Here is a 26,970-nt window from a genome sequence, read left to right as displayed (position 1 = left end):
AGTAACTCCTTACCATTTGGTATTTGCTATATAGAGAGCGCCATAAAGAGACAGACCTAAATATCCACAAGAGAGTTCTGGGAACAAAGTAGTATCAGGGTAGGATCCAAAACAATGAGTTATTGTTTGTGGCGTTGTGGTTGATTGGATCTGCTATATCTCCGAACACCTATCAATAAACTTTCAGTTAGTTCTTTGGATCAGGTTATTATGCATTTTTTTAAAAAAACTTAAAATATTTCTCAGACTCAGTCAGCCTGGAGGAACATATCTTGAAAAATATATATGTCTGCTTCTACCAAGAAAGGGAACAGGAATTAAAAGAACTAAAGAGAAGGAGGAGTCCTTGAAAAGCCTGAGAAGCAAAAGGCTGGATCCAGGAAACTGGCAACTGAACACAGAAGAGCTCTGGTATCTCCCACTGTGAAGTAACAGTATCTGGGCCATAGATATGTTTGTCAAACGTATCTATAGCACAGATAATTAGGTTAGTACAGTAAACTGGCCACATGCTTTGAAGTGCACATGCAGTTGGTATACTAACCTTTCTTTCACCTGGTAGGTTAAGCTCATCATAGCTTCACACATACTTGCAGGATCATGACCTATACTCTATCCTCATTAACACATCATTTATGGCAGACAACCCTGTTGGAATGGATACTCAGAGGTTTTGTTGCAAATAAAAAGTTGGCCGAACACAGATTTCCTAGTACATGAACTCAAATACTACGGTAGAAAAATGCCTTCTATTTTGTTCATTGCCTTTCAGTCACAAAAATCAAAGCAACTTACAAACTTTTTTTTTAAGGCTCTGACTCAGAGGTGCTCATGCACACTAAAAACTGTTGGGGGTTTTTTGTTGCAGTTTCATATACAGAAGCTGCATGAGACAGGCACACTCACCACAGGTGGATAACTATTCACAGCCTAGTTCTGAAGCAAATAGACACACACTGCTAAGTTCAGAAGAGAATTGTTAAATAATGCCCAAATCTGCATGTGCAATTTATTATGCATTCAGTGGCAGTGCAACACATCTCTTCTTCTTATCCACGTAAGATGCTTTTTTCCTGCATCCAGCAGCATCTTGCATTAGGCAGCACATCCAAAAGGCAGGGTTGTGCACTTTTGCACATCCACCCAATTTACAGCAGGATTATGCTTTGCGTTTATACACATGAAACAGTGGATCCAGTTGTGCTGGGTTGGGTCAGTTCAGAGCTGTAATGAAGGGTGTGTTTATAACAGTTCAACAGATAAGTTACAAGTGAATATAGGCTAGAAGCAAACAACAATTTTGTTTTCCCCCCTCCCACCTAGATATCTCAAGGCAGTTTAAAAGAAGGATCTGCTGCTCCTGCTGTATTCATTCGTCACACTTGCACTTGTGATAAACAGAGTTTGCCGGGTTTTGTATTTTTTCCAAAGACTTGCAAAGCCTGTTTGACCAGATGCGATGGTGGAAGACTGCACAACTTTGGCCCTCGCGCATATGTTTTGGACTACAGCTCCCATCATCTATTGGCCACTGTGGCTGGAGATGACGGGAGCTGTAGTCTAAAAACAGCTGGAGGGTCACGGTTATGCAGCCCTGGGACACTGGAACAAAGATGTGTGCACACACCATGAGAAGCAATTCTTCTCCCGCACTACTTTCAGCACTCTTTGAAAACCATGTCCTGTCTCCAGTCACACCTATTTGATGACACAGAACACAACAGCAGGGCCAATCAGACCAAACAAGCGATTTAAGGTATTGCTTGGGGACAGCAATATGTTAGGGGTGTCAATGCAACCGCATGTGTTCCGAGAGGCCTCCCCAGGATCCTCCACAATGTTGCCTAGGATTCTGGCGTGTCACTCTCGGATCACAGCCTCTGCAACACTGCACAACTCTAAGCTGGAAGAATCTCTCCAGCTGTCCAAGCAGCTGATCGTCCAATCAAGCAAAATAATGCGGCAAGATGACAAAATAGAAGGCTACGACAGCCCAATTCCTTACATCTAGAACAGTCATAAGGCATATGAGTCATCTTGGCACCAAAGAGCTCTCTGAAAATTAATTTGGTTTTCAGATATCTGAAATAGAGTTGTTTTTGCTGTTGAGAAAAAAATATATATATAGCTTGTCAAATCTCTTTCAAGATTTGGGAAATATACAGTAATAAATGTACACCGTCATTATATATACCATTTCAAGCTGCTCAGAATATTAATTCCTAATAAGATTCTTCCATTCATTATTTTCCAATTCAATATCTCACTTCGACTTAAATATCTATGTTTAGTAGAGGCAGTCCAAGGCCAAGCCTAAAGCAACTCTGCAGCTTGAAAAGTAGCACCTTATTACTATTATTTATATAGTGCTATTAGTGTACATCAGTGATTCTCAAACTTGGGTCCTCAGGTGTTATTGGACTTCAACTCCCATAATCCCCAACCAAAGGCCACTGAGGCTGGGGATTATGGGAGTTGAAGTCCAATAACACCTGAGGACCCAAGTTTGAGAATCCCTGGTGTACATGATACTTTACAAAAAGAGGGAAAGGGCAGACTGGGGTATGGGAAATGCAAGGGTAAAAAGGCAGAACAGAAAAATGGGGGAAGAGGCATGAGCAGTAAGGGGTGAATGTTCAAAAATGCAAATACACGTACTAAGCGGCCCTTTGAGCAAGCTGGAAGGACTAAGAGGCTGAGCCAAATGAATCACCTTTTCTACCACTTAAAAAGATAAGAAAGAGACAGTCCCCCAAATCATGCTTAAAATTCTTACAAGTCAAATGCCAAAAGGCTGGTTTTTCAAAGTTGCAGTCCTAAACACCTGTTAATAGTCTGCAGAGAACCTAATATTAGGGTCACTAATACAAAACTCTCTGAACAGAACTATGTCCAGAACAGTACAGTTTCCCCCGCCCCAATACTGTGCCTACTGAGAAATATAAATGCTGGGGGGGGGGCTAGTTATAGATAAAGAAAGGTTGTCCAGCATGAGTATGTCAGCAGTAAAATGAATCCCCTTGCACTTGTCCGAGTCGTTTTCCAACATAAATTGTTTTAAACATTTAATACATATCCCAAATCACTGAGGTAATTCCCATTAAAGGGGTCTTTGTACAGTCACCTGAATTTCATTCAAACCCATCAGTACTCTAATAAACCCAACTGCTTGCATTAGCACAGGTGTGTTACTTAAATGCACATTGTTCCCTTTCTTTGTTAGATATGTTGAATTGTTTAGTGAATCTGCAGTTAGGTTTCACTCTGTACTGAAGTACTTTAGAGGAGCTCTGTATCTGCCTAGAGTTATTTTGTGTAAATACAACACAAGATCTTACAGTCTTTTCATCAAGTCTCAAGCATGTTTATAGTAGAGAGTCCCCATCCCTGCCACATCTGCAGGATACTAACTGCTCTCTATAGTTAACATGGGATCTTATCTAAATGGGATACAGAAGTCTAATCTAAATTTGATTTGACCAGGGTTCACATATTATTAAGCCACCATTAAAATACATGGAAAGAGTCAAGCAGCAGACTGTTTCTCTTACCTTACAAACTTCAGCAGAATCCCAAACAGATTCTCAAAGAGTCAGAAATTTGAAGTTTTACAGTTCTCAGAAATAAGCCTTGGATGGCGAGGAGAAGGATCAGGGTTTATTTGTCAAATCCCTGGAGTGCACACACACACACATACACATACACACTTTATGAACAGCAGTTTACTTGCAGTGAAATGAAATAAGACAAAAGCCGGAGAGGTAACCAAGGAGCCAACAGTACAAAGACTTGTTTTTAACACTACAAAGGTATGGTGAGCCAAGCAGTCCAAACTTCCTCACACATGCAAACTCAAGATTTAATTTTCTGCAAGATTACCCACAATAATTGCAAAGTTTCTGTAATTCATCCTTAAAAAGCTCAGGACTATAGGATCCATAAGAATTGATCTTTTATCTTTTGCCATCATGTATACTGTGTATGTATCCATCTCGTGCATAATATGGTTCACCAGTTAAAAGCAGGAAATATCTTACACTAATCTAGAGCAACTAAAGTAGACCTTAATTTTAATTAAATCTACTACTACAAACTCATAGAATAAGCCACTGAACCACACTCAGAGAACACAGAGAAAAAAGCACACTGACAAACATCACAACAGAATATCTGTTGACAAGCATGCATTTCCTGAAATTTACATTAATTAACTATGCAGGCATTAACTATTAGGTTGCTATTCTTAAAGCAATCACCATTCAGGCCTCAGGTGTTTTTAGACAGTAATTAGTTTAAATCAGGGATTCCTAACCTTGGGTCTCCCCAGATACTGTTGGACTACAGTTCTCATCATCCCAGCCACAATGGCCAAATGCCATTGGGAATTCTGGCTTAAGCACTGCACTGCTTCATCAAAATATTTCTACTTACTAAAGATTCATATTTCCATCAGTGCCATTGAAGCCATCTTATAAAATAAACAGCTTAGGCCCTGGGTATTTAAGAGAATGTCTTCTTCACCATGAGCCCCACTGCCTGTTAAGATCATCTGGAGAGGTTCGTCTGCAGTTGCCACCAATCTGTTTGGTGGCTACTCGGGAACAGGCCTTCTCCACTGCTGCCCCTGGACTTTGGAATGAGTTCCAAGCTGAAATAAGAGCCTCCCCATCTCTGGCAACTTTTAAAAAGGCATTGAAGACACATTTATTCACCTAGGTTTATAATTAGATTTATAGTTTTAATATTTTTCATACTGGGTTTTAAATGTTTTAAATTATTTTAATTTTTAACTGATTTGATGTTTTAAATTATTTTAATTGTAAACCGCCCATAGACGCAAGTCTTTGGTGGTATAGAAATATTTTAAATAAAAATAAATAAATAAAATATCTCGACATGCACCACAACGCATTCCATGGGTTCCAGCTACCAATGGGGCACTTCCTTCCCCATAATGAGAAAACCATAATTAAAAGTTAATTATTGCCAATTTGGTGCTGTTTAATGGTACCCTAGAATTTTCACTCTGAGCAAAACAGCATTGATTTGATTTAAATCATGATTTAAATTGCTTCACAGAAGGACTCGATTTTAATGATTTAAATCACCAGTCAGGAAGATTCTATTTAATCATCATTTTCTAGTAAAAGTATGTTCTTGCTGTCTAATATCATCTAAATACATATTCAGAGATAGATGTAGGTATTTACACCTGGAGACATCGTGGACTCTGTGACAGTGAACAGTCATAGCCCTGCCCATTCACTTCACACAGCCACATTTGTATAGCTTGCTCTTGCCTTCTGTCCAGAAGGACCCACCTAGAGTGACGAAGTCCACGTACCAATGAACTCTGTTGTTTTGCACAGCAACTCCTTGCCCTCCGGGATGGGATAACCACCTGATTGAGTCAACAGTCACCTCAGGGCACATTTCTGATCATAAATACCATAGCCTTGCCACCACGGCCTCAGACTCTTTTTGGACCCTGCAATCTTATGGACTCACATGCTGCAAGCTGTGGCTGCTGCTCCCCACTCTTTATCCCCGCTTCTACCCTTTACTGGAGAGGAGGCACATCTGCCCAGCCATTGTGCACCCTAACATGCCTAGGAAGGATAGGTAATACTAACTTCTTAGCCATCTGTCTCTACGTCTCCTCATCTCTTTCTCCGCTTCTCTCCCTGCTCCCCAGGCACTATTGCACCACAAACCTCTAAGCAGGCTCCGATTTGGAACTCTAGCCAAATTAATACAAGCTACTACCACAACTCTAATCTAGAACTTTAGTTAAAATATTGAATTGCCTTGCCCAACTAACCTTTTGCCTTCTGTAATCCCCATTTTTACCTTTAATCAAGCTTTTTAAAGGTTGAAAAATGGGGAGTATTACCTTTAATAAAGGTAAACATTTCTAAAACCACGTTTACCTTGAATAAAGCTTTTAAACTGCACCTATATGTCCTCACCAAACCTGCTTAAATTGATACTGGAACAGAGCTGCACCCCAAACCAAGCTAATTTCCCCACTTTTAGCCAAAAGCACAGTCGGGTTGTCTAGCCCAAAATGAACACTATGGTGTAATTCAAAATACACATTAAAGGTCTTCTCACAGGAGAGCATGGGAGACCAGTTGAAACAGTAACAGAAAAGGAAAAGGGGATTCCTGAAGCAGGACAAACAGCTGGCCTTCCCATACAGATAACTTAAGTTCCTGCCTGCATTGCTATATATTAAATCAAGGTCCCAGGTCACTGACTTACTTGACAGGAATGTTCTTAGGCAACAGCCAGCTTGCAACTGATGAAGCAGGTTCTTTCTTGCTAATGGAAGCTTGTGCCAAAAAGCCAGGTAATCTCATAGCTGTTGAGGAAGTTCTGTGCACTTGTTGTTCCTTGGCTATTCTTCTGGAATCTGTCTAACAGTATGCAAGTAGTAACGTAGCTGCCTTATGCTAAGTCAGGCCATTTGTTCATCTAGTTCAGTATTGTCTACGCTGACCGGCAGTGGCTCTCCAAGGTTTCAGGCAGAAGTTTTTCCCAGCCCTACCTGGAGATGCCAGGGATTGAAACTGGGCATGCAGATATTCTTCCACTGAGCTATGATAGCCCCAATCCCTAAGGAGGACATTACCAGCTAAACAAAATTGTTTTTAATTTTTGTATAAACCGCTTTGAGATTGTTTTAATGAAAGGCGGTATATAAATTTAATAAATTAAAAAAACATAACAGGTTTATTGAAGCTTGAGGAATTAAAATGTATGCAACTGCAGATTGCAAAGGTTTTACTTATTGTTAGATTTAATAAGTTACTGTCATTGTATATGGTACAATGCATGTGTACCACATACTTTGTGCTGATCAAGAGGAGAACTCTATGGTTTGGACAGTATTTTGCTGTCCTCCCACAACTATTCCTAAATATTCTTTTGGCTCATGTGACTGTGCTCCTTCCTTTATTCATTTTACCTGCCTTGGTCACAGAGTGAGCAACGGCAAAGAAAGCCAATAACTGTTCAGAGATACAGCGATCCTTCACCTAATGGCACAGCAGGGAAGCAACTTGCTTAAGGAGCAAGAGGTTGCCGTTTCGAATCCCTGCTGGTATGTTTCCCAGACTATGGGAAACACCTATATTGGGAGGCAGCGATAAAGGAAGATGCTGAAAGGCATAGTCTCATATTGCACGGGAGATGGCAATGGTAAACCCCTCCTGTATTCTACCAAAGAAAACCACAGGGCTCTGTGGTCGCCAAGAGTTGACTCCGACTCGACAGCACAACTTTACCTTTTTATCTATAAATGAAAGGCTGCTTTAGCCTTCACAATAATAGGAACAATTTATGAAGTAGTAAGTTCTTCTGATTTCAATCAATTTATTGCCACATGTATATGGTAAGGATGGGAACCTCCCAAACAAACATGTATAAAATTGAGTACAGGCCTAAAAGAGTGAATAGCGAATGAGTGTTTGTCGTGCTAAAATATTTGCTCATGAACTACATAAAATATTTTCCAGACAGGTCACATGATCTCTGTCACACAATACAATGCAGTAATATATCCAATACATAATGCAGTAATTAATCAAAGTCCAAAAATGGGACAAATTTATAGAACATCAACTGCTGGTTGAGTGAATGTGCAAAGGTGCAAACAAAGGCCATATGTAGTCTGTGCTTTAAATACCAACATAGCTCTGCATCCTGTATACATCATATTTGTACTTTCCCTGAAACTTTACTGTTTGCATCATTCCTTATGCTTCTGCTAGTCATGAAGCAGGGCACTAAAACTCAATCTCACAGTGACTGCAAAACATTGGCTTCTAACATGTCAGCAAGCATTGCCCATAGACTTCAAAGCTTATATCTGTATCCATAAGGACTAGGAACTTGCTTTTTAAAGAAAAGCTACATACTGTATTGTTAAGGTTTACTGAAGCACCTGAATTTGGCTGGACTCATCCAGTATAGTTCAAGTGACACTTAGTATGCTATTAAACCTGACACATTTGCAGAGAATTACTTCTATCCCTTTTTATTGGACCCTTTTAAACTGTGAACCAAATGCACCATTTAAAATGAGGCTCAAGAGGGGGGACTTTTCCTTTAATAGTGAACACCAACTGCTACCATATCACATGGCCCTTACTATAATTTCTATTAAAATCATTTCATGTCTGGTTGCTTCTGCTATCCTGGCTCATTTGTATTGTTTACAACAAGTCATTGCACTCAGCAGTTAGTGGTGACTGAATCCATGGTTACCAGTTTTCACATTCACTAGTTAAATGGAATGCAGTTCTTCTGTGGGTTTCATGAAGAAAGCACTTAAGAAACCACAATTCAGCTATCAATCAGGCTAACCTGGGAGAAATTAATCTTATAAATATAAGTATTGTTGCATATTAAAAATTTATAGAAAGGCAACTCAAGGTTTTTTTTATTAGTTGTAGCTGCGAGAGGGGACCTGTCAAGATGTGACTTTGTGAAAGAGAGCCCAGTGCCCCAATCCTAAAACATTTACTGGGAAATCATTCCCACTGATTTCAGCTGAGCTTATTTCTGAGTAAGTGCATTTAGGGTATAATCATAGGCTTTTTTTCTACATCCATCCACACTGTAGTGTCCTTTGAAACTTACCAGAATAATAAAACTCTCCTTTATGTTCAAATGTTGTTCTTTTTTCCTGATCTTAAAACTATTCTTTTTAACCAGGATGTGCCTGGAATGTAAATACAGAAGTACAGGTTAATAAGACTGCAGTCCAAGCAAAGAAACTTGGGCAGGATAGTAAAATATAAAACCGGCAGAACTGAGTGGAATTCAATTAAGCAAAAGTATTCTCTACCAGTAAATTAAGACTGCAAACTCATATGTTTCAGTGTTAATTAAGGCAGATATCGATGGATCGTATTTGCCTCATTATTTACTGTTTGTGTGGAGTGGCTTGTGGAAAAAAAGTCTCTTGTTTACAAGGTGGATACAACATACATTTAAATTGTTTAGGAAGAAATTAACTATAGCTTAGTAGCTGGAGGGTCTGTCCCACCAGGCATGAGAAAGCAACGAAGAGTTAAGTCAAATATTTTACTAGCTCATCTACTGCAAAGTCACTGTATCAGAAGCCTGAATTGATTTGTTTCCTCAGAACCAACTGAAAATGAATGTAACAGAACATCTTGGGGTGGGGGGTCCACCTCTCCCTGCTAATCAGATATTGTATAATAGTTGATTGCAGGTTTGCACTATGCTATTGTTGCCTAAATCATACATACTTACAGGTTCTGGGTTCATCCAAGAGTTTGGTGCAGTTTCAAGGACAAACGTCTTAAGGATGCCTTTTCTACCATGCAGCAATGATCTTGGCACTGATCTGATTATACAAGCAAAGTGCTACATCTGACAATTTAAAAAAAAGGAAACTTCCTGTGTAGAGAATAAATCTTGCAGCAACAACAAAAAGTCCCAGGGTTGAAAAGGCTGCTTAAAATGTGATGGCTGATTTGCTGCCTAGTTGTAGCAGCTGATGCCTGCTTGCAGCCCTGTAGAAAGAAACCTTGACTGAAAAACCAACGGCATCACATTTCAGTGAAGCTTATGCCAGGCTCCGGAGTGCAAAGCAACCTTTGACAACTTCACACAAATCAAATAATGTAAGTTTCCTACTACACATGAAGGAAGAACACACACACACACACACACATATACACACACACACAGACACACACACAGAGTTTTTGTTTTATTACTAGTTGGCTGATATCTTTCAGTCCTTATGTATTCCTGAAAAAGCAAAACCTTTATTGCTAGTGTGATCAGATACAAGGAAGAGCAGGGATCCTATAGTTGTATGGATGAAGGAATTGTAGCTGGCCACCTTTTTTCACCCTTGCAAAACTTATACAAAATGATTAAAGAGATATAATAATTATGATAACCTGGCCCATCCTCCTGTGCTAGGACTTGTGACCATAAAATACTGAGGTAATGCTGTAATGTTTTGCTATTTTATTTTGGTCTTGCAGATATGCATTTAGTTGTCCTCCAACATGCCTATCCCAAATACATTGCTTGATAGTTACAATGATTTCAACAGAACTTCCCACAGTAAATATGAGCCCTGTGACGTGACGCTTCCCAAGGCTCCACTTCTCTGTTTGTGTAAAAGGAAGTGCCAGTGCTTTACTTCTGAACACACACACACACAGGACTGGGCTGTTAAGTAAGGGCAGCTAGATCATATGCATTTGCACTCATTAGTAAGTCCTACGGAACGCAATGGGAATAAGTCCCAAGTAAATATATTATTTATCATATTTCTATCCTGCATGATATAGAAATCTCTAGGCGTTGTACAAAGTTAAAACATATGTAAAAACAATACAAAAAAATCAAAATCGATAAAACAGATAAAAACAATCTTAGTGAATAAAAACATTAAAATTTAAATTTCAGTTAAGAGCCTGGGGAAACAAGAATGTCTTGAGGGTCTTCCTAAAGCAAGCAGAGAAGGAAATGCTCTTATTTCAACAGGGTGTGTATTTTTGTATTTTATTTGGAAACGGATCGGCAGCCAGTAAAATTCTTTCAAAATTGGTGTGTTATGGACCCTTCGGGTTGACCCAGAGACCAATCTGGCTGCCACATTCTGTACCAGTTGTAGTTTCTGGACTACGTACAAAGCCAGCCCCATGTAAAGTGCATTACAGTAGTCAGGACTAGAGGTTACCAGCATATGTACCACTGTTTTAAGGTCATTTGCCTCTAGAAATGGGCGTATCTGGCATATCACCCCAAGCTGACAAAAAGCACTCCTGGCCACTGCCTCAAACTGAGAAACCAGAGAGAGTTTGGGATCCAGGAGCACTCCCAGACTATGTACCCAATCTTTCAGGGGGAGTGTAACCCCATCCAGAACAGGCAGATCTAAACCATCTCTCAGGTCTCGACCCCCTACAGCAGGGCTGCTCAACTTTGGCCCTCCTGCAGATGTTGACCTACAGCTCCCATAATCCCTGGCTACTGGCTACTCTGGCTGGTGATTATGGGAGTTCTAGTCCAAAAACAGCTAGAAGGCCTAACGTTGAGCAGGCCTGCCCTAGAGTCAGTACTTCTGTCTTATTTGGATTCAACTTCAGGTTGTTGTTGTTGTTGTTGTTATTTATTCAATTTCTATACCGCCTTTCCAACAATGGCTCAGGGCAGTTTACACAGAGAAACAACAAACAAATAAGATGGACCCTGTCGCCAAAGGGCTCACAATCAAAAAAAGAAACATGATAGACACCAGCAACAGTCACTAGAGGTACTGTGCTGGGGGTGGATAGGGCCCATTGTTATCCCTCATCCAGCCCATTATTGCCTCCAGGCAGGCATTTAGGGGGTTATGCCATTTCCTGATAAAGTTGGGATGCAGAAATACTGTAGATTTGGTGTCATCGGCATGTTGATAGCACCCTATATCAAACCTCCTGATGATCTCTCCCAGCAGTTTCATGTAGATGTTAAAGCACTGGAGACAGTATGTAGCCTTGTGGAACCATGAGAGATATATTTATGAATTGATTGATTGACTGATTGATTGATTACGTGCTATCAAGTCGGAGTCAATACTTAGTGACCACAATCTATGAATTCAATCTATTTATCCAGGTCAGCATCATTAGGTTAAGACATAACCTCCCTAAATGCCTGCCTGGGGGTGGTGATGGACTGATGGGGGATAACAAACAGACTGAAACCAAATAAAATGGAGATACTTATTGTGTGGGAGACTCAGGAGACTATTTTGATCTGCCAATTCTGGATAGAGCCATACTTCCCCCCAAACAGCAGGTACACAGTCTGGGGGTGCTTATGGACCCAAGCCTCCTGGTGTCCCAGGTGGAGGCGGAGGCCAGAGCTAATTTTATCAGCTCTGCCACGAGATGTAGTGACAGCCTCTTCATCTTCAGCTACAATGGCCTTTTCTTGGGGATTATGGGAGTTGTAGTGAACAACATCTGGGAATCCCTGTTAGAGGGAACACAGCCAGTAGGCCCTCAGAGCTCATATAATGTACTGCACGAATGCGCAGTGCATTATGGGGAGCTTCCCAACACCAGTCGGGAGGCATACCTCCCTGCTACCAGCAGAAGCTGGCAATTGAAGCCTACAAAAGCCAGCAACGGATCTGGCCGCCCAGCAACATGGATGGGATCGTCTGCAGGGGAGGTAAGCTTTTTGCAGATTGCTCCCCTCTCCTTGCCCGAGCCCATTCTCCAATAGTGAGAATGGGCTCACTATTGGGCCAACGGGTTCAAAGAACCCGGGCCGTGCGCAATCACGGGCCGCACCTCGCGCCGCACGCCTCCGTTCAAGAGTTAAATGGTCACTGCATTCGCGGCACGGCCAGAAGCGGCTCTTCCCTGTCTTTAAGGCAGGGAAGAGCTGCTCCTGGCTGCGCTGTGAATGCAGCACCAACCTAAGTAGCTCCTGAAGGGGCTGCATGGCCCCTTCAGTAGTTAAATGGCTGGTGCTGCGAACGCAGCACCGGCCTAGACAGCTCCTCTCTCAGCCTAACCTACTTCACAGGGTTGTTGTGAAAGAGAAACTCAAGTATGTAGTGCACCGCTCTGGGCTCCTTGGAGGAAGAGTGGGATATAAATGTAAACATCATCATCATCATCATCATCATCACAACAACAAACGAAGGCGGGCAGGAGCAGCTCTTCCCAGGGAAGAGCCGCTCCTGGCAGTGCTGCGAACGCAGCGCCAGCCTTCGTTTAGCTCCCGAAGGGGTTGCACAGCCCCTTCAGGAGCTAGACTCCATCTGCTGCCAAACAGAGCCTTGTGGCTCCGTTTGGGAGCCAGACCACGTCCCCGCATCTGTCGTCAGACGCAGGGGACAGGGTGAGCGGGGTTGCTGCCGCACAAAGTTCGCCACTGATCAAAGGCTTGTGCCACTTAATTAGAGAGGCAATATAAGCAAGACAAGAACTCTATTACTTTTCCTTACTTATAGTAAAGATAAAGAGATATCTTTATCTTCTGAAAGATCTATAAAAATAAAGATATATACAACTCCCCTTTTTGTCCCAGCACTGTAGAGGTGGAGGTACTCTAACTCTAGCAGCCTTAGAGATGAAGCTTTAGGTGCCTCTTCACTGTCCACCTATACCAATATTTTTTTTTTAAAGAAGTGTGCAGTATAAAGGCTCCAGACAGCGGCATCCCAGGGTGCCACCACAAAAAAGCATTAATGGTTTCTGCTTCCCAAATAGGTCACAGTACCAGATCAACAGAGCAGGATGACCCTTGAGCCTGTGATGAGAATCTACCACCACATTCTGTGGTCTTGGGATACAGAGCAAAACACATAATCTGTACGAAGAAGAAAGAAACAATGTGTGCTGTGGCACCTTTGAGATTAAGCCATTTATCTTCTGGTGGCTATTCGGGAACGGGCCTTCTCCATTGCAGTCCCTGGACTTTGGAATGCGCTCCCTGTTGAAATAAGAGCCTCCCCATCTCTGGCAACTTTTAAAAAGGCACTGAAGACACATTTATTCACCCAGGCTTTTAAATAATTTTAATGTTGGGTTTTAAATTTTTTTAATCTTTTAAATGGTTTTAATTGTTCATTGATTTAGTGTTTTAAATGATTTTAATTGTAAACCGCCCAGAAACGCAGGTGGTATAGAAATAGTTTAAATAAATAAATAATCGTGCATTTTTCAGCAGTAGTGCTTTATGGCAAAAATGCTTCCATGCAAAGCTCAAGCAGTTTTGCAGCATATTTATTCAGTAATACACACATTGCTTTCAGGGACCAAGCAGCACTGCATTATTTCAAGGACTCAGGAATGAGCAAAGTTGAAAAGCAAGGCAAGGGTTATTTTAGATTGCATCAGTCTAAGTTTTTGCCTTGGATCTTCCTGATAGTTTTTGTAACAAATACATAGCTCCAAATAAGTTTTGTAGTATATTCTGTTCCCCATATCATATGCAAAACAATCATTAGCAACAGCCTACTTCAGATCCAGCCTACTTCAAAATAAATATGGTTTAAACAATTTGAGGGGGAACACACCAGAATATAAGACAGAAACAAGTATATGGACTGTTCCTCATGTTACCTGCTGGGATAGCAATTCTGTCTTCTCCCTTACCCATGAGGGCAGTGTGAGGCTCCAGCAAGCTCCACAGTTTCTAGTTGGAACTGAAGACATTCAGAAAGCCTAGATTAACTCAATCGCACCCAAGCCTAACAAGCCTTGATCTGAAAACAGAATGCTCCAGTATGGCTGAGCACCATATCATTTGCATTTGATATAGAGTAATTATATTAGATCTTTAACTATCAAGCATGGCTTAGAGCCAGGGTACTTAAGAGACCAGCTTCTTTGTCATGAATCCTCCCGCCTAGTAAGATAATCTGGAGAGGTCCCGTTACAGTTGCCACTGGCTCATCTGGTGGGGACTCAGGCCAGGCCTTTTCTGTGGCTGCCCCAGGGCTTTGGAATGCACTCCCTGTCAAAATAAAAGCTTCTCCATCTCTGATTGCTTTTGAAAAGGCCCTTAAGACACATCTGTTTCTCAGGCTTTTAATTAAAAATTTAAACTGCTTAATTGTTTTATTCTGTGCAAGTGTTTTGTTTGTTTTTGTTTATATATTGTAAATTACGTACATGCTTAGAGATCTATATATCAGGCAGTATATAAATATGATAATAAGAACAGATATTGATAAGATTAAGAAACCATCAAACACCATGATTAAGCACATAACTGTGGTTCATTTTAGCAGTGGTTGAATCTTATTTGTCTCTGAGCATTGAAAAAACGTTTATGATCACTTCTGTTATCTAACACCCTTCTTTTCCCCCTCAGTCACTTTGGACTATTCTAGCTAGAAGAATATTGCGTCTTATTTCTTCAGTATTGTGAACTTTGCTCCAAAGGGCAGAAACTAAAACTGACAACCCAGCAAAAGGGCATGCCCTACAATTCAGCCAGAAAAATAATTAAGACCGCAAGTATATATAGACACAGGAGCTTTGGTGTGAATAAAGTACTGCACTAAGTTACGAAAAGCATGTATTCCTAATTAAACCATATACTGAGTCAGACCATTGGTCTATCTAACTCAGTATTGTCTTCACAGACGGGCAGCAGCTTCTCCAAGGTTGCAGGCAGGTTCTCTCTCAGCTCTACCTTGGAGATGCCAGGGAGGGAACTTGGAACCTTCTCCTCTTCCCAGAGCAGGAGGTATTGGCATTATATTGCAAACCAACCACCATTTTTCTCTAGGCATAGAATACACCACTGTAACACACCTGAAAAAAGGATATGAACCAGGGGCGTAACTAGGTTGGAGTGGGCCCTGAGACAAGATTCTTAAATGGGCCCCCCCGCCGAGAAATTTTTTTAATGACTTCAAAAGGAAGATCGGGTAGGCGCTGGGTGGGGGAGAGCCTCTGAGGCCCCCACCCCAAAGGTGGACTCGCGGAGACAAACAAGAAGGAAATAGCAGGCAGTGCCAGAACAAGGAGGAGAATTTTTTTTTTTTTACATGACTTCAAAAGGAAGATCGGGTGCGGGAGAGCCTCTGAGGGCCCCCCCCAAGGTGGGGGTCCCCAAGACAATGGCCTCCCCCTGCCTAATTGTAGTTACGCCCCTGATATGAACCCATTACCCTTCACTTAATAACCTTGTCCTGCAGAGATCTATTGACAATGTAGATCTGAACACGATGACTTTTTAAACTATGAGTATATCTGGCACCACATACAGAACTTGCAATTTTAGAATAAATGAAGAAACAAATCATTTTGGACATAACTGCTATAACTTTTGTTCTTATTGGAATAATTTTCATTCATAAATACTGGAATTGATTTTAGCTAATAGTCACACTAATAACATCTTCCAAGCAGAATCTAAAGACACTGATTATGTAGGTCTCAACTGCCAACACTTGCACTAATTCTCTCACAGACTTAAACCTTTTCAATTTAATAAGGCTGTTGTGGAGCAGACTTTCTCTGAACTGTCCTCTAAAAGAAGTAATACCTAATACCTATTGGCATAAGGCTGTAACTCAGTGACAGAGCACATGAGTTGTATGCAGAAGGTCCCAAGCTCCATTTTTCCCGTCAAAAGGATTTCAGGTAGCATGGCTAGGAGGGCCCTCTGCCAGATCCTGAAGAGCTGCTGCCAGGCAATGCAGACAATACTGGATGGACCAGTGGTCTGACTCGGTAGAAGGCGGCTTCAAATTTATGCAAACGCATTGGGAGGTTGGTTGGTTGGCAAAAGCAGGCCTGGGAAAAGCAAGAGGGCAAGTATGAAGGGTGGGTGGGACAGTGAAAGCACCACAATGTAAGAAAACTCCTTTTCAAACACTATTCAGAACAGATTCTCTTGGATGCAGATCTCCCAAACTGAACACTGGGCCACCTCAAACACTGGCCTGACTGGAAGAGAGCAGGGGCACAGCAAGGTTGGAGAGGGCCCTGTGAATGATGATGAGGATGATGGATCCCTGTCCCTGCCTCCTCTTCTTCAGAGAGGCACAAAGGGGAGAGCAAAGGACAAGCTGTCACTCAGCTGGCAGGGGCCCCCCTCCCACACAGGCCCAGTGACATTGCCTCCCCCTTCAATTGCTACACCACTGAAAGGGGTTCCATTGAAGTGTGGTTTGCTGATGTTTCCTGGTCTACCTAGAGCAGGGCTGCTCTGCTTCGGTCCTCTTACAGATGTTGGCCTACAACTCCCATAATCTCTGGCTATTGGCTGTTGTAGCTGGGGATTATGAGAGTTGTAGTCCAAAAATTGCTGGGGGGAGGGGCTAAGTTGAGCAAGCCTGACCTAGAGTATCACAGCCACCCTCCCCCTTCCTCAATAACAGAACCTCACATTAAAAAGGCAGTGCTGTGGATGCAAAGCTTCATCTGTCTGATGCAACACATTAGTCGACTGGAATGAACATCAGCTGGGCAGTCCACAATCCCCATTCATTATCACAAAACTTAAGAAGAAGTGAGTTTTGGTGGCTTATTGATTTATTTATCTATCAGATTTGTACACCGCCCCAAATTTCTGTCTCTGGGAGGTTAACAATAACAGCTGTTATTATGCAATTATGCTGATAAATATTTGTTTGTTTGTTTGTTTGTTTGTTTATTCGATTTTTATACCACCCTTCCGAGCTGGCTCAGGGCAGTTTACAATTAAAAAACAGAAATCATTAAAAACAATTAAAACAGAAATACAAATATAAACACCAATTTAAAAACATCTTAAAAAACAATTAAACTATAAAAACAATTAAAACCCTGAAAAACAGGTTAACATTAAAACAATTAAAACTAATTAAAAACCCTGAAAGGCCAGGCCAAATAGATGGGTTTTAAGGGCTCTCTTGAAGGTCAGTAAAGAATTAAGATTACAAATTTCTGCTGGGAGTGCGTTCCACAGCCCAGGAGCAGCTACAGAGAAGGCCCGCCTCTGAGTCACCACCAAACGAACCGGTGGTAACTGGAGACGGACCTCCTCAGATAACCTTAATGTGCAGTGGGGATCATGTAAAAGAAGATGCTCTCTAAGATATCTCGGACTCAAGTCGTTCAGGGCTTTAAAGGTAATAACCAGCACTTTGTATTTTGCCCAGAAACGTATCGGCAGCCAGTGTAACTGTTTCAAAACAGGCATCATATGGTCTCTCCGGGTTGCCTGAGACCAATCTGGCTGCCGCATTCTGAACTAACTGAAGTTTCCGGACTACGTACAAAGGCAGCCCCACGTAGAGCGCATTGCAATAATCCTCTTCTTAAAATTGCTACATGTATTTCCCAGTAAACTTCCTCCAAGAAGTTTAGGGTAGCCTTTATAGGGGACTCCCAGTTTAGCCTCACAGCAGCCCTGTGAGTTAGGCTAACCTAAGAGGTGTGTGACTGAATGTAGACTTTAACCCAGGTTCCCCAGTTCAAGTCCCACATTCTGTTCAAAACAGCTCTCATCACCACCCTACCCTTGTGTCTTACCATCTAAAAAGAATGATCGTACATTATTCTATGATACAAAGCATATGTCTAAACTTCAGAAACGTATAATGTTGTATATTATAGTTCTTTTTAGTGTATGTGTGAATCAACACACAGGTTATTAGGCATTCGGAGTAAATAATTCCAACAACTGGAAGTCTGTTAGATCTCTCTCTCTCTCACTGATTGTTCTTCAGAGTCTCTCTACTGTTCATTACACATTTCCTGTCCGTACATGTTTTCTCCTTTCCAGATCATGGCCTGTTCTTTGGGTCAGGTAACTAAAATCAATGTTCAGAGAATCATTCAGAGAATAAACATTTCTGTAATATGCAGAAAAGGGTAGGACTACGCAATGTCAGGGACTCATCCCCCCTCCCACCGCCATCCCCATGAAAGCAGTAGCGAATCCAGAAATAAAATCTCCCTACCAGAAGAGGTTTGCTGTGCAACCTGGCTCCTTGCCTTTAAATAAACAAACACACAGCTAAAAATCCATCTGTTTAGAAAGGCCTTTTAATGTCTATCTGTAGGTCTTACCTGGTGGCTTTTGACTTTTAACTTTCTAATTTGTACCTTTTAAATCTGGTTTTAGTCCGGATTTTGTTTTAGTTAATTTCTATTAATTTATTAATTTTACATTGTTTTCATATATTATCTGTTTTAATTTTATGAACCACCCCAAGCAGTATATAAATATTTGTCAATAAACCTATTGTCATAATGCACTCAAGGGGTGGAGAATATATATATTTAAAATAAACACTATGTATAATGAAGAAAATGATACCAACATTCAGATGTCTTATTTTTATGAAACTATTATATCTAATTCATATTCTTCTCTCACTTTAACCAAGATTTCAAAACCATATGAACCCAAACTGAAGGTGTTTGGCTTTATGCTACACTGGTATTCCTCACTAACTAGGAAATAAATTTTGAGTGATTAAGTGGAATTGTTCGTACAAATTGCCAGCTTCAGCTTTTCACTCATACAAAATAGCTTAGAAAATATATACTGCATGTGTTTATTATAGCTACAGTTGCTATGAACATCTATAACTCTCCAACAATTTCTTTGATTTATGTTCAAAAACATACAGGGCATGAAATGATGCCTGCAACCTTACATTTTCCTCAAGAACATTGTGGGGAGCAGATATACTCTAAAACATCATGTTAGATTCCTTGTTATGTCTCCTTTTTAAAATAAATGTATGATAATCAATTACACATGCTTCAAAGCAACTGCCACTAGATTCCCCATAAGAAAATATGTTTGAGAAAATAGCACCATTCTCATTCATTCATATTCATTATATATATATATATATATATATATATATATATATATATATTAATTATTCCCCCACCCCTCCTATTATTTTTTTTTAAAAAGACTGCAATATGTTCCAGTCTCTACATCTCACCAAATGGACTAGTATAGAGAGTTTTCAAAAGGCGTCTGCATGGGACTATGTACTAATAAAAATGTACATGATATCAAAATTCTAGGTCAGAGTCCCTCTTGTTCTCCATGAAACAACTCAACTGAAATCATAAGAAGTACCACTGCTATCTGAGAAGAGAGTCAGCCTGGATTCAAATGTTCAAGCAACATGTTTGGGATGCATCAATCAAAATTCCAAGCCTGTCTTACAAAAGTTGGTAAAGAACCAGCACCTTCCTCCCATTCAAGAACAAACAACTAAACAATATTTAGTTACATAAATACAGTGGAAGCTCAGCTGGTTCTTGAAAGTTCTGAATTTTTTAAACAGGACAATATGAGTCTGATACAAATGCAACCTGAAGGTATATTTACGTGTAGCCACTTACTTATTGATCACACTCTTCCTTTATGGAGCTCAAGGAAGCTTATGAGAGTTATCACATTATCCTCATAACTCTACCAGGTGGGTTGGGTTAATAACCAGTCCAAGGTACCCAGTGAACTTCATGGATGAGCAGGGATTTAAACTCATGCCAGGTCATGTCTGACCCTAGAACCCACTGAGGCTGTTCTCAGGAGCAGCCAAGACCAGGCTATGGCAGCTAAGCCTGTGCTTGGCTGTCCGTGAGAACCTGTGGGAGCTGACTGGCTCCTGGTGCAGCCTCAGAGGCAAACCTGCCTAGGGAGCCCACCTCTTAAATAGGGGTTAAGAGATTGAGTGCTCCCTTAGCCACGTTTACTTGAGTGTGAGTCAGCACCTGCTGCTTTCTGCCAGTGCTGACACACTGATGGCCACCCACCCGTCGCTGAGGGGATCCCGACAATGCACCATGCAATCATGCAGTGCATTGTGGGATTTGGGGGGACCAGGACAATGTGTCCTGGCCCCCACACCTCCATGCTCCCTGGGGCAGTGGCGGAATGTCTGGATATGTGATGCACACCCAGACAGTCCTCAGCAGTCATCTGCAGGGAAGACGGACTTCTGCAGCCTTCCCTGCTACCAGTCTGCTGCCCCGCACGCCTGGTCATGAGAATGACCTCATTGGCTCTCACAAAGCTTTCTTCACATGCTTACATTTAAAAACTTTACAAGTTATGTTACAAGCAATATTGGTCATTGGGGGCAGAATTCTGCAAGTTATAAGTTCATCAACAGTTTGAATGGTCATCAATGGGGTATCAGAAGCCATTCCTGGTAATGTTTGAGTATAGCCTGAGTATAAAATCCTAAATTGGTACCCTGAATATTTTGGATTTTTAGAACTATGTATCTGAAATGTTCTTTCAGCCCTGGAATTTGAGATCTCCCCCCCCTCCCCACACTGCCCCCAGTCTCTGATCCATTGCTTCAGTTGTTGTTGTTGTAAGCAAACACAAGATGTAATTGAAAACATGCAACATTCGTAGTCTGCTCAACTTGACATTTTCAGCTGGTTTCTCTGTGTTGAAAGGTTGACATCATTTGAACTCTGAACATACTTAACACAAAACCACCTGGACTAAGGTAAATTAAATATTTGAATGATATGAGCCTTACCCTACCCTCATCCCCCTCACGTATATCATGATAGCAAAACACCTGTTTTCATACTGCTCTAATAATGAATTCAAGGAGTGATGGAGTTAAACTGCATGTACCATAGACCTATTGTCCATGCCGCTCTGCTAGATGGCATCAACAGTTGTTCACCTATTTTCACAGTGGGAAATTACCAGGTACTCACTGTATAGGAATAATCAGACCGAATCTAGGTCAAAATCAAAGGTAGTCTTCCCCAGCCATTTGATGCAGGGAAAAATTCACATGCAAACAACATGGCAGTGTAAAAACAAGGAACTTATTTTTATGAGTTATAATACATTCTTACTATAAATAAAGATAAACATTACTGAGTTTTTAAAAGGGGCAGTATTCCCTCAGTCTAGCTTTTCAAAAGACATTTAAAATCTATATAAAACTACAATATTAGAAAAAAAATTATAATCATTATTCAAACAGCTGACTTGAAATGGTCCCTTGTTCATGGGGAAATCTTCAGTTAGTTTTTCAAGTACTAGCAGTTCAGTCAGAAGGATTCACCAACTGCCCCCTGGAGAAAACTGAAGATCTGCATTTAAATGGAGATATATTGTTTCCAAATGTGCACTACCTGGAAGGCAGATACTGTCAAGGTTTCTTAGTGAATGGATTTAAGATTGCATTTGGTAAGTTTCATTGCTGTAACCCTTTTTGTTTCATAGGTCTGAGGTTATTTTGCCTGCATGCATATTTTTGTCCTAATAAGTTAACATTAGTTCCTAATCTATAACAAAGCTGCACATTAATAATAACCATTTTATAGACCAGATATGCTCAGGAAGGACCACACTCGCCTCCTTAAATATAACAGTAAAATAATTGAAAATATGATGTTAATAGACTAATATAGTGTATAGGGCTTGTTTTTCAATACAGCTAATTTAGAGTCATAAAAACACTATGTGAAATGTATGACAAACATATCCTGTTTATTATTCAGAAGCAATTTAATAACATGTTAAAAAGCATCTTATAGCATTTAACACTGAGCCCTTATACTCATGCATTTTAAAAGTATATTTTAGTTTAAACACACCACATCAATGTAACTGGTTACTAACATGCATGCTTTCTCATTTTTTAGACCTAACAGCCTATATTGGCTGTTGACAGTACACATTTAAAAGGCAGGAGACTTTTAGAATCAAATGGATCCTGGTTGGCATTTTGGAAAACTATTATTATATCAGATGATTGCCCTTTTTCTTATAGCATACAAGAATGCAAAGACAGACATGTATTTCTCTCTCTTTCTCACACACACACACACACACACACACACACACACAGACCCTTTCTAGAAAAGTTTTGCATAAGTATGATGTTAAGGCAAATGTAATGTTCATAAAGAAAAAGACACTCACAATCAATTTCAAACACTCAGACAGTAGTCTAGGCAGCCTCTTGCTGAATTTCTGGTTGCAATGAAACGTCCCTGTAAACAAGGTTACTGAGAACAGACCAAGATATCCTTCTCAGCAACACCTTACCAGGAGCCCTTCAGCTGTCTACTTAGTTTGTTATGCCTTATCTTACAGCACTGACATTCTAATGCTGATTCAAATTCTGGGTTCAAAATGAAAGATGAAATATCTTTAAGATCACTTAATATTGAAATACTGCTGCAATAATAAGCCGCGCCAGGATCATAATGCAGATAGAGTACTCTAGATGGTAACCTTTTAATTTTGGGAACACGCTGCAGGGTGGAATGGAATATGGTAATGCATACACCTAATGTAGTTAAATTATCTGCTTATTTTGATATTGAATACATTAAGCACCTGTCTACTGAACATTTTGTACATGAAGTCCTTTATGACTTAATGATCAGAATCTATACTATTCTTAACAAAATAATAACACCACTGCCACCACCACCGAATCTTCACTTGCACACAATCCTGCAGTTAACATTATACACACACACACACACACACACACACACACACAGGATTAAAGCGGTTTCATGTCACAAAATTCCTACATGGAACTAGAATGTAGGAATTAACATAAAATCTGCATATACATCACCAGATTTGACAATCTCACACTCAGATTTGTCACTTCATTAATAGGCTGCAGCAAGCCACAGTTGGCTGAGGCCTCTAAAACTTGCATGTGAAATCATCAAAGATGATAAACTACACATTATATCCATGCTGATTCCAATACAGAAGGTCCAGTAACCCATACAATTATGTTTTGAGCATGTGTGATGCAGAAAATAAAGGTTTATTCAAAAATTACATAGAAGAGGGGATTGCAAACATGTGAATCACTTCAACTTCTAAATTCCTGCTTTTAACAGAACACCTAAATTAAATATTTATCAGAGCAACATATCCAAAACAACTTCTTATGTCTCCACTTAGAAGCAGAAATTAAGATGGAGGATTCATTTCATTTATATAATGTTAGAATTGACTCTACTGTTTGTTTGTTGTTTGATTGATTGATTTCTATACCACCCTTCCAAAAAATGGCTCAGGGCGGTTTACACAGAGAAATAATAAATAAATAAGATGGATCCCTGTCCCCAAAGGGCTCACAATCTAAAAAGAAACATAGGATAGACACCAGCAACAGTTACTGGGGGTACTGTGCTGGGGGTGGATAGGGCCAGTCCACTGGCCCTATCAGTGGACTGCCCACACATTTACCTGGAATAAGACCCACTGGCGGACATGTTGTTGCACAAGGCAATGCAATAGATTCTGAACCATCTGCACCCCCTGCAACGCCCAGAGTGCTGCAAAACAGGGTCGTCTGCTACCACTTACAATTGCACAACTGTGCTTCCATAGAGCTACATTATTTCCAATGGGCATAGTGCCACTGAAGTATGATTGCAGAATTGCAAGCAGTAGTGAATGAAACCTGTTCTGCAACACCATGGGCATTGCTTTAGATGCCCACGATGGCATGGGTGGTTCAGGACCGATCGCATTGCCTTGCGCAACAGGTCAGCCACTGGATTCAATGCAGGTTGCTCCCAGGAAAGAGTGCATTGGATTGCTGCCTTAATCATATTAGAATGAGTGCTTCATACATCACAGCGGGGTCTGGTGCTGAAGACAACAGTCTATGAGGTCATCTTCACATCTTTTCATGTGAAGTAAGACTAGATGCCACAGTCTTGCCACACATTTGTCATCTGTATCCTCCACATCTCCCTATTAGAGTTCCATCATCTATACCTCTGCACTGACTATTATCTGAAGGACAAATTTCCCTTCTGCCCTCTGTATCCTCCTAATTGTACAGCTACTTTCTAAAAGTTCATGTTTAACTTAAGTGTATTTCATACACCCCACAGTTGAAGTTAGGGGTGTGTATAGACTATTTGGCGTGGTTTGGTCTGAATTAAAATTCGGACCAAACCATGGGTGTGCAAACTGGTTTGGTCAAACCAATCGGATGGACAGATTGGTTCAACAAACCAGTTTGAAGTGGTTCATGATTGAATCACTCGAACTGGCCTGGTTCGCAGCAGTCCAATTCACAATTGAACTGGTTCTGCACATCCCTAGTTAAGGTCAGAAAAAAATTCAAAGTATGAGCAGCCAGTCAGAGCTCGTGAGTCCCATCCACCTCTCCTCCTAACTTCCCTCTTCTTTCTAAAGCCATTTTTGCCAGCAATAACTTATCAAATGTATTTTCACATTTGGCCTTTGCTATCTGTGAGGAACGAACTTGACCATATTAATGGTAACCCACCACTTCAAACACAAATCTAAGAGCATCTCCAGATCACTCAGGATCCAGAAGCACAAATGCCCACATTCCTTGTGTACAACCAGAGGCCTAGCAGGGTTGGAGTGGGCCCTGGGATAAAAGTGAAGATGGGCCCCCTCTCAAGTATTTTCTACAGAAGAAGTGTAAGGACATGGTGAAAAAACAAAACTTTCTCAGAATGCCCTTTCTCTCACTCCTATGTAGATATCACACTCCTCATGCATGCAGACATTTTCTCACACACACTTGCGTGCATGCATTCCCCTGGCTCAGAATTTTTTTAACCATATGTATTTATTTTATGTATTTAAAATATTTCTATACCACCCAAAACCTGCACCTATAAACCTACTGCCTAGATATATATATATACCCCCTGGACAAAGCTCATCTTTTTTGAAGCCAAGATGAGTCCTCCAGTCATGAGCCAACAGCATGGAGTGAATTGAAGAGGAGGAGAATGAAGAGCAAATTGTCGCTCTGCCAGTACAACCACACACACCCGACCCCAGGGACATTTACACACACATCCCTTCGTTCAATTATAGTTACTCCCGTCTCCAACAAATATGCAAACAAAATATACTCTGCTTCATACAGGACTGGACTAACTCATGTGCTATACATTAAGCTAGGTAATTCTAAACATGGAGTTTCCCCCCACGCCCATTTCCTTCTACATAGAAAGAAACTTCATAGAAAATCCATGAAGATGGCCATCTATGATGATTACATAAGTATATCATTGTGTATGCATAATATACACACAGCAGAAGACATACATATGAGAACGTATCATTTAATTACAAACACAGGTTTCAAACTTTTGTACAAAGAAGCAATTTCTGTGGGCTATTAAGCAGATGCTCTTGTCCCTTGCTAACTGAACAAAAGAGGCACCCTTTTTAAAGTGGTGATTCTCTTTTTTTAGCAGGGGGAGAGCAACTGGCTCTATCCAGCCCCAGCACAGGTTCCCTCCAGTGGCTGTTCCTGGTGTCTAACATGTTTCCTTTTAAGACTGTGAACCCTTTGGGGCTAGGAAGACATGTTATTTATTTATATGTAAACTGCTTTGATGACTTTTGTTGAAAACGGTATGTAAATATTTGTCGTATTAGTCTTTCTTTCTCCAATTCCTCTCCTCACACAACAGTGCTCATCTCTGTCTTTTCCCCTGCCCACATACATAGCTTCTCAGGGCAGGGACTTTTCTTTTTTGATTATGTTACATTGCATATTGGTGGCACTGCATAAACATTAAATTGTAATAACCATCATCACAGAAACATAGGAAGCTGCCATATACTGAGTCAGGCCATAGGTCCATCTAGCTCAGTACTGTCAGCACAGACTGGCTGCGACTTCTCCAAGGTTGCAGGCAGGCGTCTCTCTCAGCCCTATATTGGAGAAGCCAGAGAAGGAACTTGAAACCTTCTGCTCTCCCCAGAGCAGCTCCATCCCCTGAGGGGAAATATCTTACAGTGCTCATACAGCAAGTCTCCCATTCATATGCAACCAGGGTGGACCCTGCTTAGCTAAGGGGACAAGTCATGCTTGCTACCACATGACCAGCTCTCCTCTCTGATGATGATGATGATCATCATCATCATCTCATTCTAGCACATTAGAGGCAAAGATGCATGACCTCCCATACCTCAGAAGCAAAAGTCCCCAACACTGCCCCGCCCGCCAACACAGGCAAAGGCACCCAGTTGCTTATGTCCTCCCCAGACCAAGTTAACTCCCTAGAGACATAGCTCTCGTGCTCTTCTACCATTCCCAGATATAGGCAGCCTAGCTCCCCAAACCAGCACAAGCAAACAATATGTACTGTATGTCATAAGAGGAGGGGGGGGACGGGACCTCTGGCCAATTCACCAACACACCTGCTGTCACAATTTTTGGACCATCACAGAATTCAATTGCTCTCCACTGTTCTGTATCTTGAAACTTTCCCCCCAAAAGGGTGCACCGTCAGGAGAACTGCAAGCACCACACCACATTCTCTTCAGCTTCCTGATTTTTTTTTGCTAGTGAACAGTGTTCTATTCCCCATGTCTTAACACAAACCTTGCAAGCATACTTTCTTGATGCCCAAAGCTATACACATTTACCTGGAAATAAAGCCCACTGAGTTAATGTGACTAATTCCTAAGACTGCA

At 40.9% G+C, this 26,970-nt stretch overlaps 1 protein-coding gene across 5 annotated transcripts in view; it reads right to left on the bottom strand.

The window, feature by feature from the left end:
- The window catches only part of ESRRG (estrogen related receptor gamma), a 767,139-nt gene that overhangs the window by 599,695 nt on the left and 140,474 nt on the right, over positions 1-26,970 (bottom strand). The window contains exons 1-2 of one of the 5 annotated variants that reach the window (XM_053309104.1): positions 9,286-9,418; positions 8,647-8,728 (exon numbers count right to left, since the gene is read on the bottom strand). The exons of the other annotated variants lie outside the window; for them this stretch is intronic. The gene's annotated coding sequence lies outside the window, so the exon portion shown is untranslated. Of the gene's footprint in view, positions 1-8,646; positions 8,729-9,285; positions 9,419-26,970 lie in introns of those variants that run through there. 5 annotated transcript variants of the gene reach the window in all.

The sequence above is a fragment of the Hemicordylus capensis genome, chromosome 1 (assembly GCF_027244095.1).
Source record: "Hemicordylus capensis ecotype Gifberg chromosome 1, rHemCap1.1.pri, whole genome shotgun sequence".
Taxonomy (NCBI): Eukaryota; Metazoa; Chordata; class Lepidosauria; order Squamata; family Cordylidae; genus Hemicordylus; species Hemicordylus capensis.
This window is presented reverse-complemented; position numbering and strand designations above follow the sequence as displayed.